Source organism: Anguilla rostrata, chromosome 14, assembly GCF_018555375.3.
Source record: "Anguilla rostrata isolate EN2019 chromosome 14, ASM1855537v3, whole genome shotgun sequence".
Taxonomy (NCBI): domain Eukaryota; kingdom Metazoa; phylum Chordata; class Actinopteri; order Anguilliformes; family Anguillidae; genus Anguilla; species Anguilla rostrata.
Genome location: NC_057946.1, coordinates 14,090,312 through 14,106,296, shown reverse-complemented (window position 1 = coordinate 14,106,296; position 15,985 = coordinate 14,090,312). Strand labels below are relative to the sequence as shown.

At 40.4% G+C, this 15,985-nt stretch overlaps 1 long non-coding RNA gene across 1 annotated transcript; it reads right to left on the bottom strand.

Annotated features, from left to right (window-relative positions):
• Window positions 1–13,876: 13,876 nt before the first annotated feature.
• LOC135239554 (uncharacterized) lies at window positions 13,877–15,690 on the bottom strand. Its single transcript, XR_010325412.1, has 2 exons — window positions 15,483–15,690; window positions 13,877–15,251 (listed from the first exon to the last, which is right to left on the bottom strand). It is a non-coding gene; the product is annotated as an uncharacterized LOC135239554 (long non-coding RNA).
• Between the last annotated feature and the right edge of the window lie 295 nt (window positions 15,691–15,985).

Below are 15,985 nucleotides of genomic sequence, written 5' to 3'. Positions count from 1 at the left end.
CGAAGGGTGGTGTGTGAGTGGACGGTGTGTGTGCACGAGTGTGTGTGTGTGTGTGTGTGTGTGTGGGGTGGGGGGGCAATTAATACTAACATGGTGCACCTGACAGAGTAAAAGAGGGCTCGAGACAAGACAGCCACACTGTCAGCACAGTTTGGCTGAATTCACAGAGGTGTTTTTTTCACACACTCCTTCTTCCTTAGCTCTCTGTCTTTCTCCAAATCTCTGTGCACCCTGATCTGCCCTGTGTCTCCTTGATCTCCCTGTTTATTTTTCTGTTTCTCTACAAAGTGTAAAGTGTATTGAGACTGTAAAAATGAATGCTGAATGAAGTTTGATTTTACCCATACACATACTCTCCGGTTTCTGTTACAGTAAGTATTTTCTATAGGGAAGGAAGGAGAGGTGGAGGGAGGTCTTGGAACAGTGTGACTTATTAGATGTCCTTTGTGGATAGGATGTCCTTTCTGGACACCGCTGAACATGATTAGCCTTCAGACACCAGTATAATTTCAGCAGATTATAAACAATAATAAAATAAATATCTCTTATAAACAATAAAAAAATATGTTTCACTGAAAATTCTCATGGATCTGAAGGAACATTTTCAAATTTGAACATCATCAACAAAGTTAAAGTATTGCAATGAATATTGTTCAAATATTTCAAATATGTATTTTACCTAGGTCTGCTCTGAGCTAAAGCCATAATCTAGACGTACTTAACCTCAATACACCTCAGGTTTTATCCAGACACAGCCTGGCTATGAAAGCTTTCATTTTGCAACCAAACGTAGCGGGGATTTCACCTGAACACCTAGCTGGTGTTTCATTGACGTTTCACTGTGGGGTCACATAACTGGTCTTGCATTTCCAAGGTTGTTGGCTTGATTCCCTGGAAGGACACTGCCATTGTGTCTTTTTAATAAGGTACTTAACCTGAACTGCTTCAGTAAATACCTATTTAAAAAGTGCAGATAATGCTGAAGAATGAAAGCTGTACAGTACAAGTCCCTCTGGACAAAAATATGTTCAAATATAATTCTCTCTCTCTCATGCTTCAGTGTACTCTTGGCCTTTTTAAAACATACAGTATGTGGCAGATGGATATAGTATGGTTTAACATATGCATTTCTTATTGAGCTGTCACAATCAGGAAGGAACTATTTGAATTTGACCTGGGTGTCTGACTTCCGTCACTGGTATCTCATCCCTGTTGATGACATTGATGTTCCCATCAATAGGGCGTTGACCCTTGTGAGGAACTGAAACACGTCAATCATATATCGACATTTTAGTCCCCTTTCAGTACACAATAACCTTTGCTACCGACTTAATTGTACAGGATAATGCCCTTTGGGGGTACAACAATGCATACACTTTATTTAAACACATAAATCCCATATTTGCGGTGCATTTGTGACTTTGGAACTGGGAAACTCTTTGAGTGCTAAGGCTCTTAATCCCATGTCCTTACGGGCAACTCAGGGTTAATTGGGAGAATATAGCGCAAGGGCAATATTGTCATTGATTTTTTCTTTCACAAATGAATAAAACGCTGGTGCCTGGCCGACAGAGTCAATAGTCATTTAAATTGGTGTATGGGGGCTGAGCTGAGTTTGTTCACATTTACATCTGGCAGAATATGACATCAGCAGTTCAGATTCCCGGATCAGGATTAGCATTGTCGTTGAATGGAAGCATAGGTGTATGCGCACATGCAAGTTCATATGTTTTGTGTGGTTTGTGTCTCCGGCCCATAGATTGAATATGAGACAGAAAGTGATGAAGAGAGGATATGGTGGAGGTCAGATACCATGCAGTGGATTTAATTCAGACTTAAGTAATTTTTATATGCAACAACATTGCAACCTCCCGACAAAGAAAAAGCTCTGTAATCCAACACATTGAATTTGAAATGAAACAATGAATATGAGGTTAAAGTGCAGGCTATCAACTATAATTAAAGGATATTTACATCCATATTAGGTAGCAATTACAGCCCTTTTTATACATAATTCCCCCATTTTAGAGGACAAAAAGTAATTGAACAGTTGGCTGCTCAGCTGTTTCTTGGCCAGCTGTGTATTGCTCTATCATTAATTCTTGGACAAGAAAGCTAACAAAAGATCTAGAGTTGATTTTAGGTGTGGCATTTGCATTTAGAGTCTATTGCTGTTGTTGCAACATGAGGACCAAAAAAGAGTCAATCCCAGTAAGGCATGGCATCACGAGGCTGAAAAATCAGAATATCTCGATGAGACACAGAGACGAATGTACATTTGAGAATTCAGTGGTGCAAAAACCATAGGCACTGGTCTGCAGAGATGTGGTAAAAAGTGATATGATCAGATGAGTCATCCTTTAGCATATTCTCGACAAGTGAGCAAGTGAATGTGTGGTGTACACCGAGAGAACGGTACAGGGCTGAATGCTTGACCCCTACAATGATGGGGTCCGGTGGCTGTTATTCTGTGGGGGAAATTTTCCTGGCATGCTTTGGGGCCACTTGTCCCCTTAGAGGGAAGGGGTCACCACAAATCAGCACAAAGTTATACAGAGTCATTCACCTTTATCCTAACATTTCTATCCTGATGGGAGTGGACTCTTCCAGGATGACAATGCCCCCATCTATAGGGCACAAGGGGTCACTGAATGGTTTGATAAGTATATAAATGTTGTGAATCATACGCTATGGCCTTCACAGTAACTAGGTCTCAATGCAATTGAACACCTATGGGAGATTTTGGACCAATGTGTTGGACAGCGCTCTCCACCACCTTCATCAAAACACCAAATAACGCAATATATTTTGGAAGAATGGTGTTCCATCACTCCAGTAGAGTTGCAGAGACTTGTAGAATCTATGCCAAGGCACATTGAAGCTGTTCTCTCAGGCTGTTAATTCCATCCCCAGGCTCGGCCGCTGTTGTACCCTTGAGCAACTATTCCACCTATATTTCTTCAGTAAATATCCAGCTATAAAATGTATTCATGTAAAATAATGCAAGCTGTTTAAATTGCTCTGAATAAAAGTGTTTGCCAAATAACTAAAATGTAATATTATGCATCATTAATAATGTTTATTTTGGGGGGGAATGGGTACACTATGGGATATGAAGAAAAAAGATTACAATGATTTGTGTTGTTTTCTTCACATACTGATTAATAAGTACAATGGGCCTCATTCACCAATATCTTCACAAGTTTTTTCTTAAATTTGTTCTTAAGAAAGGTCCTAAGAAAAATCTACGTCAGATTCACCACGTTCTTAAACCGCAGAATTGTTCCACATGTGTTTTTAAAGTGATGAATCCCATCGTTCTCATAAATGTAAAGCGCGTGCCAGTTGTTCCTAATTAGCACAGGTAAATGCCCCACCAATCCCCATAAAAGGGCATGAGACTGCAGGGCCGTGTGCACACACAGAAATCGAAAAGAAAAATTGAGAGCGAACGAAGTCAATAACGCTGAAACGAAAATCTGGACTCCAAACGTAAGAAAAACTTACATTCTGAAGTGGAGGTATTGCTGTGGAAAGTGAACAGCAAACGACCAGTCATATTTAGTCACGTCAGTAGTGGATATAAAATAACACAAAAAAAGATACATGGGATGCTATTACTCGTTCAGTGAACGCTGTATCCAGAGAAGGGCGCACAACTGATGAAGTAAAAAAAAAAAGGTTTGATGTCAAATCTGAGGCAAAAAAAAAAATGCTTTCGGGAGCGAGCGCAAGGAATTGCGTGTTATGCATTCAAACGATTTGAGTGTGCGTAGATTCTGTTCTTACCTATGAACAAATCCCAAATAAGAAAACATTGGTGAATGTTAGAATCTTCTTGAAAACTGCGTAGTTGGGTTTTAAGAAGAAAATTCTTCTTAAGAACGGTTGGTGAATGACGCCCATTGCTCACTAGAGTATGGTGCTTCTCCCTCAAATAAAATATAGTATACCCTCAATCTTTAAGCATAAATATAACACAGACATTTTTACACATGACTGGGGATAATACAAGTGTCGCCACATCATGCATCACCATGTTTTCCCACCAGATGTCCCCATAAACCCATTTTCAAGGATGTTTTTGCGATAGACCCATGAAGGAATACAGACAAGAAAGAGTTTTTTGGGAAGCAGAATGAAGGAGTGTAGAAGGTGGGACATTAATAATATTTTGTAAACCACGTGGCCCCAATCTTTTGCTTACTTTGCAGATTACTTGGTAACTCTGTATTATTTTGGTAGATTGGGAAGGTGCATATCCCCAGCAGAATCACAGTGAAATGTCCGCTGTTATTTCAGCTCTTATATGAGTCCACTCTGGTCATAGAGGACTTGTATAAATGCTATATGAGTTGATTGAACACTGAAGATTATACTGTGACAAGTTAGTGTGCAACAGACAGCAGGAATGTATGGCAGTGAAAGCGAAAGCCAAAATATGTGAAGAAGTATTAACATAGCAAATTAAATGAAATTGAAAAGCTGAAGATATGGTATGATTTAAGAAATGTGTGAGTAGGAATTAAAAAAAAAAAAATAGGGAGGTGGTAGTTTGAAAAATAGGTGGTAGCAATTTGAATGCCGATTTGCAGGTATGATATTTCAATCAGTGCTATTTGCTTAATAGGCTAAGTCATGAGGAGCTTTTAACGGTTGTCAAAGATGAATATTGAAGTGATTCTAAATGCAGTGAGATCGCATGAACAGACTTGCCATTTACACCCATTGCCTCTCTCTGTACCTCTCTCCCTTACCTCCATGCACATTTTGTAAGTGGCTCAGACACATTGACAGTGGAATGATTTCTGAAGGAGAGGAGGGCAACCAAGGCAACCCACACAAACACAGAAAGCATCTTAATAATGAGAGTGGCACAACTGTCAACTAACCTGTCCAAGTCCTACAGGCAGTTTCTAAACAGGAAAGGATAAATCACTCCAAACCGATCGATAGCTTTAAGGAAGATTAAGTTTTCTCCATCATGTTCCCACTTGGTAGTTTTCATTTTGCTCATTTCATTCCTTGGAGCATAAAATTCTGTGAAACGTGACCTACAGACAGTGTACACTTTAATGTTAATTTGAGGGGGGCGGAAGGAGTTCTTTTCATCAAAAGATTCCATTATCGAGCTCCATATCAGCTGCAGGTTTGCGTCACATTGGTCTTCAAAAGCATTGGTGTGGCATATTGGATCTACCCTTGTAGGTGTAGTAATATGATTCACCAAAAATCAAGAACAACAAAAAGGCATATTAAATGTGACATTTTCAAATGAGGGGAGAGTGACAGCATGAATGCCAGACTCAGTAGAACCAATGAAAAGATTTTGCTTCCCACAACAAAAGACAATAATTAGCCAAAATCAGCAAGTCACTCATATCACACAGGCCTTGTATCCCCACCCATTTTGGTTTAATGAAAATGTACTAATTGGAGATAAATAAACCTAGAAAAAGGAGCATAATCTCAGTAAATTAAAATAATAATAATAATTTTTTTAAATAACAGGCAAGAATTTTAAAGATTCAACTTGATAATGCTCCTAATAAAGGAATCAGTAAAAAATTGAATTCAAGCCTTATATTAGAGAAGATGAATATTCAACAACAGGACCACAGAAGAAATAATCCCAAGGGAGCCTAGGCCTGGTCAAAAGAAGAAGAAGAAAAAAATAGTGTTTACTATCCTCCTCCTTCTGCAGTGGGTATGCCTAATTTAATTTTGTCCTCTGTATGTATCCACCAGTCAATCTACAAATCTCTCCCATGCCCCTTAATCTCAATATCTCCAAATTACATCTTTGTCCAATGAGCCAAACTCATACCCTGCCTGTTGATCCGTGAGGAAGTCTGCCAGTGCACCCTTATACCTGTCAATAGCTCATCTTTGAACTTTTCAGGGCTTGAGCTGTGTAATCATGAGCTCCCTTATTGATGTTGTCATTACTGTAATTATTATTAGTCGGATGTGCCTGTTTATGGCTCTCAGCTTGAAGTGTCATTTGTAGTGTGGCCCATTTCCTCCCTTTCAACCACAAGAGTAATTACTCCACGGGCAGGCTCTCTGTCATATGAACTGCTTCAGCACGGGAGGGGCAGCGAGAGACAGAGAGCGAGAAAACAAATGAGTTGGAGAGGGATAGAGAGAGAGCTAGTGAGATAGGGCGGGAAAGAAAAAAAGCAATGAATAGAGCAACCAAAGATAAACAGAAAGAGATACACATAAAAGAGAGAGAATAATAATCATTGTGTTATGTCTTGTTTCAATGATAATTGTTAATTGAGAGAGAGAGACAGAGTGTAAAAGACAGAGCATGAGAGATAGGGAAAACATAAGAGAAACCCTTCTCTCCCAATTTCCCCCATTCCCAACATTGCTCATCATGCAGTCCATATCCCCATCCAATCTATGTAATGCTGAGTAAAAAATCAACAAGTCCATTTCATTGGCTTAACTATGATTATAATTCACCATCCTCCACTGTTGGGGTGAATACATTCAAACAGAAAGACATTTTGGATTTAAAAAAAAACCAATATACCCTAACCAGGATGGGAGGATATTATGAATATAATACTAATCTATGTGTATGGTTTATGAAACAAGCAACACCTAACCAGATATTTTAGGAATTTAGAAATACCGCCTGGATGGATTTTTATGGTCCCAAAAATAAGAAATGTATAATAAAACAGTAAGTCTGGTCAGCCTATTTAAAACCAGGTTTTTTTCTGGTTTCCTTTTAGATGGTTGCCTGTTTAGGTCCAGGAAATTAAATCTTACAATTAGAGTTAGGGATACAATTAGGGGTTGAGTTACAGTTAGCGTTAGGGTTACAATTAGGGGTTGAGTTACAATTAGGGTTAGGGTAACAATTCATTGCATTGTAACCCCTCTCACACAAGTGGTGGGCACAGTGGCATGCTGAGATTGCATAACTCAGACATTCGTTGCTCCAGTTACCAGACTGATGTAGAGAGCAGCACACCAGGAACAGACTCAGGAACCCCAAGGATGAGACGGCAATGGCAGGTTCAGTAAGTGACATTTATTAACCAATGTGCACACAGGGAGAGGTTCTCATGGGCACTCTAGGAACTGTCTGATACATCCATCTTTTATTGGCAACAATCAGAATCCTCACACGTTGGGCATGCCCATAGAGTGTACCCACCAATTACTTCTCACCATTGTGATCTTCACACACAACTCTCAGCTGATTACCTCATCTGGCCTAGAAGTGGCTGCTCCTGTCTGCACAATTGGTCATAGGATAGACTGAAAAGAATAATAGCAAAGTCTAGATCATGTTCCCTCACCAGACCAGATTCATGGCAGAATATTACTCAGACACAAGTCGGGACCTGCTCAACCCTGGCTGAGTTGCTTGGGTGAAGGTATCAAATGTTGAAACACCCCAAAACCCAATGATTCTGGGTCACATCACTGATGACCTGTCAAAAATGTATTTTTCAATCATTCAGCAGTAGGGGTGCATGAAATGGGTCTGTATTTCTGTGGAGAGTCACATGACCATAGATACACTCACAGGTCTCTCTCTCTCTCTGTCTGTCTCTCTCTCCCTCTTTTTCTCCCTCTCTCTTTCACTCTCTTCATATCTAAAGTCATCTGAGTATGCCATCATCATAAAAAACAATTTCACAGAGTCCACATTTAATTTATAAAATAATTAGTCTTCCTCATTATGTTTCAGACCTTTGGGACAAAGTGAAATGAGCCCATGCAAACTTCTGAATTTAAAATAATTAACTTCTCAATGGGAATGCGTAGTACAAATGGGACGTTCATTAAAGAGGGGTGCGGGGTGTTACACTGTAATTGGGCAAGCAAAAAAATTGGTCGTTTTGGTAGAACAACATGCCAGCCTCCTGAGAGGTAGGGGCATGGCTGATGGAGAGCTAACGTGTGGAATAATTACTCTGCAGTTTAGTAGCAGCAAGTGAAGTGTGCTGAAAATAGCACTCATAGAGCAGATAGATGGGGTAGGGAGTATACACACACACACACACTCACGAGCATGCACACACACGCACACACACATGCACACCAACGGCAGCTCTTGGGGAAAAAACAAAAACGAAAGCAGGCTGGTTGGCCATGGCCAGCATTCATCAATCAGACTTGAATATAACACGTTTTTCATCAGCTTTCTTCAGCCAGCTTTAAACTAAGTTAAAGTTCCCAGTTAAACCCACATCATGATAAATGATGATTCAGTAAAACAATTCCCAGATGAACAATGTGCATTTAAGTAAGTTTTATTCTGTAAACAGACATTATATTTGAAATTTAGGCTTGGAGTCCAGGGATGATATCGCACCACCCCATATGGACGAGGTTGTTGACCCCCTTCCAGTTGGAAAAAAGGAAAAAGAAAAGTTTAAAAAGAGGTGGAAAGAGAGAGGTAGAGCAATGCTGGAAACCAGGTTTAGTAAATGGCACAAGGAAGGGTGGGGAAGGAAGACCAGATCGATATGTAGATTTCACATGAAGTTCTGCTCTGAATTATTTAATTAGTCCAAATGGCATTGTTGTATATACAGTAGCTAATTATTTTAATGAGCAAGGAATAGGACTACCCCTTCTGGCAGGCAGGAGGGGTTCTCTGTATGTGTATATATATTTATATATATATAATGTGCTGTGGCAGTTGTTTCTTCAGGTCGGCTGTAACTGCCAGTCCTGAGCCGTTGCCAGGATTCCTGCTGGTGGTTTGGCTCTTGATCCTGGCTGCTCTCCAACTCTGAGGAAGCAGAGCAGTTGGGCAGCAGCTCAGGATATGCTCCAGAGTTCCTTGCCTGGAGCACAGTGGGCAGAAGACAGAAGCCTTGACTTTTCCCCAGCTGGGCTGGGAAGCACATCATGCACTGCTTGGACCGGGAACTTGATTCGGTGTGGCTCTGCCTGCCAGAGGTCAGTGCCCTTCTGTCAACCACCTGCTTCCACCTTGCAGCCCTGGAGCTGATATCATTTCACTTACCATTTGTAGAATTTCAGTAACTGCCTATAGGTTTTAGTGATATACTGGGACTGCTGTGAGTGTGGTTAATTTCAGTCCAAAATATTTATATGAGCCCTTTAAATAATTTGTACAGGGACTGAACTTTACTGATGAAAAGTAATTTGTTGTTCGGTGCTGCCCAAAACAATTAATTTAGGAAAGAATTAGCTTTATTGATATAGCTGGCTCAAATTTGATGAAGGTATAGATATTAACAAACATATTTTTAATGGCTAATTCTGTTAAAAATACATGATCACATTCCTTTCTTTGGAGATTATTCTACACGTGAATTGAATTCCAACTAGTTTCTTTCAAGAGTAAAGGCAAATACACAGATGTGATTTCTGTTTAGAATGTTTTATTATTTATTCAAAGCCAATTTCAATAGTTACAGACCTCATACTACTGAAAGCTCTTTCACTGTTTTTTTTATTTAGTTTACACTTTTTTAGTTTAGTTTCCTGTTTAGTTTGAGTTTTCAGTTTAGTTTCCTTTTTAAGAACAGATTTTCTGGTTTCAGTTTAGTTCAGTTAGTTTATTTTTTCAAATTTCTTTTCTTATTTTTATTTCAGTTTACAATAATGTTTTTTTCACATCTAATTTTCACATGTATTTCAAATTGTTTATTGATAAGTAAGCAATAAGAAGTTAAGAATTTTTGTGAATGAGGCCCACTGAGTTTAGAAACACATTTCTCAAAAATAAATAAATAAAAATGCAGCACATAGTGGCAAGATAGATGGCGCATTATGAATAGGATAACCAGATTTCCGCGATGGCATAATGCAATGAAACCTACAACGATGGCAATTACAGTACAGTCAACCCACTGAAATATGGCACGGCTGAAAAACAGGACAAAACAAGGTTTTATCAGAAAAGGAGGGGACACGTGAACAGGGGCTGACACATGGGCCTCTCCCAGGAACAACGGGACATCTGGTCATACTAATTATGAGCCAATTACTTTAATTAATCTGGATTTGCTTCAGTCCATTGCTGCTCAGTGTTGAACAGGGATTTCACCTTCGCTCAATAACACGGGCTTATTAAATGAAAACCCCCACTTAATCAGTTCAGTGCATCAGTCATTAAGGCTTCCACGTCCTTAGCCACAACTGTGAATCAATTCAAACGGGGCAAACAAACATTATGATTTTTTTTTTGGTCCTCTGACATTTTTCTGGGGCAGGGGAAGGTGGGTACACCTTCTATCAGAACTATCCTGATGGGGGCACCGACAAGGTCCTTGTAGACAGGCCTGTTCTAGTATGCTGACACTTATTTTCTCATGTATTGTGAACTGCTGCAATATTTTCCTGAACCTGGTCATATGTCTTTTGTTTATATATATTTCATATTCCGTTTCCGTAAGGGCGTGTCCTTTGCACACCGCCCCAAGCATTCCTGGTTCTTCAGGACAAAATGTCCACGGCCACTTTGTCCTCACTTCTATTTTTCGCAGGCCCCAACGGCAAACAGTGACTGGTGGAAAGATACTGGTGTGGGGCTAGTGATGGAAAGACTGCCAAAAGAGGAGTGCAGTCGCCCCTGATGTTCTAATAGCACTCAAAGTGTTCCCATCACTCCTGCAGCACTCACAAAATCAGTGTGTTGTGAAGCAGGCATGGGGTTTATAATAAAGCAAATGTACTGTATCATCTGTGGGTAATTCTGTGTTTTGTGTAAGAGTGTGTGTGTGTGTGTGTGTGTGTGTGTGCATGTGTGCGCGCATGTGGGTGTATGGGACAGAATACTCTGTTTCATAAATTAAAAGCAAACAAATAAAAAGTAAATAAAAAAGTGTTGGGCAACATTAAAAACAAAAATGCTGCCCTAGTGAACTGTAAATACAAGCTAGCTGATGTTTTATTCAATGACTCTGTATGCACCAGTTACTTGCTCAGGGGGAGCTTGTGACTAGTCCTCCATCGGGTGAAACTGGTGTGTGACGCACACACACACGCACATATGTACGCACGCATTCACACATGCACACACGCACATACATACACACACCCCCACACTCCAAACAGTGCACGAGATACAACTTCATCGCCTCAAAGACAGGAAAATCTGTCTTTGACAACAGAGGCTGCTATGTTAATAATTGGAAACTAAGAACACGTGTTGCCATTCACTTTCCATGATACGCATGGTAAGATTCATGAAACCCAAACACATCGCCACCCTCACAGTCAATCCCTATGTGTGCCACGAGAGGTTTGAGGGAATAAAGCTGGCAACAGGTACCGGAGGGGGCTTCACACTCATCATTCATACAGCGAATGCTGCACCTCGTCCCTCACATCCTCTTAAATCACCCGGCTCTCTCTGATCTGCCGTTGGCCTCCTGGGCTCTTCCCCCCCGCCAACCCGGCACGCTCACTTTCTACACCCCCCCCCCCCCCCTGCTGCCCACGGACGTCATCACACCAGCCCGAAGCTTCCCTGACCCTCCCGTTTAAATTTACTTGGGTTGATTTACTGTGGTGCCACAAATGAGACATACACTTCCAAAGAGTGCGTGCTGTGCGGCAGCTGTCCCCAAAATCATTTGTTTTAAAAGCTCCCTAAAATAACTAGTCTGAAGCCACCTTGGTTGAGGCCAGCAGCCCATCCCAAATTTACCACAGTAGTATTGGAAACACATCTTGAAAATACGATGCCATTACAACATGGCTGTATATACTGTAAGAAATGAATCTACACTCACCGGCCTCTTTATAAGGTATACATGCTCATTAACGCAAAAAAGCCTGCTCCACCAAACACCGAATAATGTGTCTGCAACTCAATATATAAAGGGTGCAGACTTGGTGAAGAGGTTTAATTTTTCGTTTTACCAAATATAAGTGTGGGCAAGATGCCTGATCTAAGTGACTTTGCCATTTTTTTGATTGATCCCAAGGGGGGGTTGAGTTCTGGATCCCAGTTTGAGAGCTTCTGTTTCACAGCAAACAGGTGCAGGAACAGAAAAAATCTCTCAGGACCCCTCCAGCCCAGACGGATCGGTGGATTCAATCCCAGATTTCCAGGATTAGACAAAAGGGAGAAAATGTCAGCCCTTGTGGGACTGAGCCACACAGCATCTCTCAGTGGTCAGAGTGTGATGGCTTGCCACACCCTGAGGGCCACTGAAAAGCACATGACTCAGTCACTGAAAAGGCCATTATTATCATCGTTAATAAGGATCACTGCAATAATATTGTGGTTGAGTTATTGACCAAATGGCCTTTAATAGTTTTGTAGTACTTTTTGTTGATTTAGTTACATTTTTTAAAAAAATGCTTTGCCAATACAATCCTACACACACACACACACCCTCACACACTCACAAATTTTGATTGATAAGAGAGAGCTAACTGTACAACCATTATTTCTTCATTGGCTATACATGGCTTAATGAAAGCATAATAAAAACAGTCTTGACATGCTATATTCAAATGATGAGAGGGAGAGAGAGGGAGTGAAAGAGAGAGTAGGAAAGAGAGAGAGAGCGGTTTAGAGGTAAGCATGTATGAACGAGGAGGACTTTGACCTTTCGACCTAACATATCAGATTACATACGACTGCAGCACATAGCCACTTAATTAATAAAATTTTGGCAGCACCACTGGGCTATAGCTGGAGCAGGCTACACCAGCGTAAAGCTTCAGCAGTACCACTCTGTCAATGAACAATGACAATACAATGACACTAAAAACAATAACAACGGCAACGGCAGCAACAACAGAACTACCACAAAAGCAAATGCATCAACAGCTACATCTCACAAACAATACACTGTGAGTACATACTGCTTATTCCACCCACATACTGTACAGTGCAAACATACCAGTCGGTCAAAATGTCCATGTAGAAGCACCCGGAATAAAATTGATAGTATTTATGAACAAGTGAGATTTGTCTGCATTTGATATCCATTCAAAAACCTGCCAGGAACATGCCATAATAAATGATCATCTGTACATGGATATGTGCCTGTTGAGTGGTCTATACAAACACTACAATAATGAGTAATTTCAGTGGCAAAACTTCATGTGGCCAACATAGATTTTATTGTTTTATTTTTTATGATTTCATGCCAGAAAGAAGTATTAAAGCAGATGAGAGCCTAACTCAGTCTGACTTGTCTAATAGGACCCCCCACTTTAAACAAGCTAGCCAAAGTTAAGGGGACACAATGAAGTATATATACCACGCATCTTCATCTCCTGCCCTTCTGTTCTGTTAAGTGTCCCGCTTCATACGATTAACAAAGCAGATGTATTCAAAAAATATATATCCCATCATCCATATAATTTAACCTCAGAACAAATCTCGACACAGGAACAGCTGGCATTGAGGCATTGTACAGCTCTCCAAATGAGGTAAGGGACTGTGTTCCTTTTTAATGGCGTAAGAGTCTATGACGTTTTGGTGTGACGCACAGTCTCTGCAGTTGCCATCAATTTGGCTGCATTTGAATGTTGTTTGCAGTTACAGTTAAGCCCCCATCTCAACTTTATGTATTCCAAAATTGCAGTGCCTGCGATTTTCAGTGTAAACCCAAATAAAGTAAGCAAGTACTGAAGCAGGTAAGTAAGACAGGAAATGGAAATTAAAAGCTGCTATTTGGGGATAAAAGTAGCACAGTTCATGCCCATTTACCTCACAGTGTGCAACCCAAAAAAAAAATAGAGGCTTCCTCTAAAATGCTAAGGCAGTACACTGCCAACCTGCTGGACTTGCTCTTGCCTGCAAAGCTAAAAAAAAAACAAAAAAAACCAAACAAATCAAATCAAACAAAATAGGTTCCAACCTGCTAAAAGGTTCAAAGGTTCACGGGGAAAGAAAACACGCAAGTATAACCCCTCCCTTTTTATTTTTACAGGAAAAAGCACTCTTACATGTGTCCATTTCTCTGCACAGTCATGCTTTCATAAGTGAGACCAACACTGGCTCAGCAAGCTCTCATCTGGAGAACACACTTCCACTTGCTGCATAGCAGCTATATTGTCCTCAGGCATAGCTACCAGCCTGCCCCCTTCTGTGTGTAGCCTCATGCAGTTTTTATCCGGCTCCAAAGGTGTACCAGATTAATGTAGCTGAGTGTTACTCTGACCCGCTGCGGCCAGACGTCAGAGAGCTTCAGTCCCACAGCCGTCCAAATCCAAGTCTGCTTCTACCACCACATGCCATTTCATTCATTTTTCATCTTTTAAAATTCTTATTCACCAAAAATACTAAGAAACAGAAGAGAATATGCAGCTCACAAAGAGTAGGCATTAACTGGTGAGAAACAAGAGAATAAGTTTATTTTTATTTTAATCATACAGATTTTAATCATACTTATTTGCATACAGAGTTGAAGTAACTGATCAGATTTTAAAATGCTAACCACAAAATGTAAGAATGTTGTCTTACAATTACCAACACTTATCATGCGACAAAAATTAAAATCCTGTTGATGATATGTCCAGCATATTTATAAAATACCACCTGAACTAATGCATAGTAAACCTATAATCCATCACTCATCAATTAATCTCAAAACAATTCATCTCTTCCATCTGACAGCTAGCAAGACAGTTTTCAAAGCTGCAAACATTGAATATTCATGGTAATAAAAACACAGCTTACATAACTTGAAAGGTTCAATAATTTCTTCAGTAAAAGCTTACGTAGAAATGCTCAAATATTTGCAGGCTAAAAGCCATTGAGACCTGTACTTTTTCATTGATTATAAGGATGCAGGTATTACAACCTACCAGTCCGGAGAACCAGAAGTAAAACGGTACAAATGGAAGCACAGGAAAATGCCTATTTAAGTGCTCTTATGCTAAACGTAAATATAATTTCCATTTTTCCCCCATATGTCACACACCACTGTTCTACTCTCTCGTGTTTATGGATAAAGGACATAAAACTAATTTTGTCAAATAAATGTTACGTTATTTTGTGAAAGCCACATTTTTTATTTATTTGAGCTGTAATTCATCTACCTTCATTTTAAACAGGAAGGTCAGCTGAGAAATGACCTCTCGTCTACAATTTCTGGAATGAAGGCAGGCATGAGACAGAGGCAGAGAGATGGAAATGGAGACTAGAGAGAGAGGTGAACACTGAGCATTAAAATGATGGCAATTTCCAGAGGAGGTGGAAAAAACAGGGCTAGTCACAGGTAACATGGGTGGGTGACTCCCGCTGTCCTTCGGCTGATGGATCCAGGGACAGAATACTGTGAAAAAGAACACTCATCGAAATGAGCACGGGAGGAGAAAGAGGGAGAGACAGAGAGATGGAGAAAGAGAAAAGCAGGGAAGGGACCATGTGTGTGTGTGTGTGTGTGTGTGTGTGAAAGATTGAGAGATGGAGAGAGAGAGGTAGGGAAGCGTGTATTTGCCTAGAAAAGAGAATGAGATTGAGCACAGATTAAACGACAGTTGAAATGTTAAAATAAATCACCTACACACACATGCAATGCCCATCAAGGAGGCAGTCAGTCCCTTGCTCCTGCTCTTTCTCTCCAAGCTTCAGTCTTCAATGAGCTCTGATTTGCTCAGCTGGAGTTTTGCCCCTGTGGTGAAATCGACCATCTAACAAGCAGCGTGTACTGTACTGCCCCCCCCCCCTCCTCCAAACCCCACCTCTTTTCCTGTCATAACAGGCCTAAGAGAAACAGGTAGTACTGGCTGCCAAGAGGACCCATTGTGCTCTGACATGAAGTCCCATCCGACTTTTTATGCACCATATCAGGCATTGTTATCCTTTAAAAAAACCTTTATTGAAAGATTCAATGAAGGGGGGGGGGGGGGCAGTACAGTACACTCTGCCCGCTAGATTGTGGATTTCATCACGGGGGCAAAACTCCAGCTGAGCTAATCAGAATTTGTCTCAATATTAAATGTGTGAATCATGATCCATAAATAAGAGTAAGTTACACCTGTGTCTTACTGTCTGCAAATATCTTTA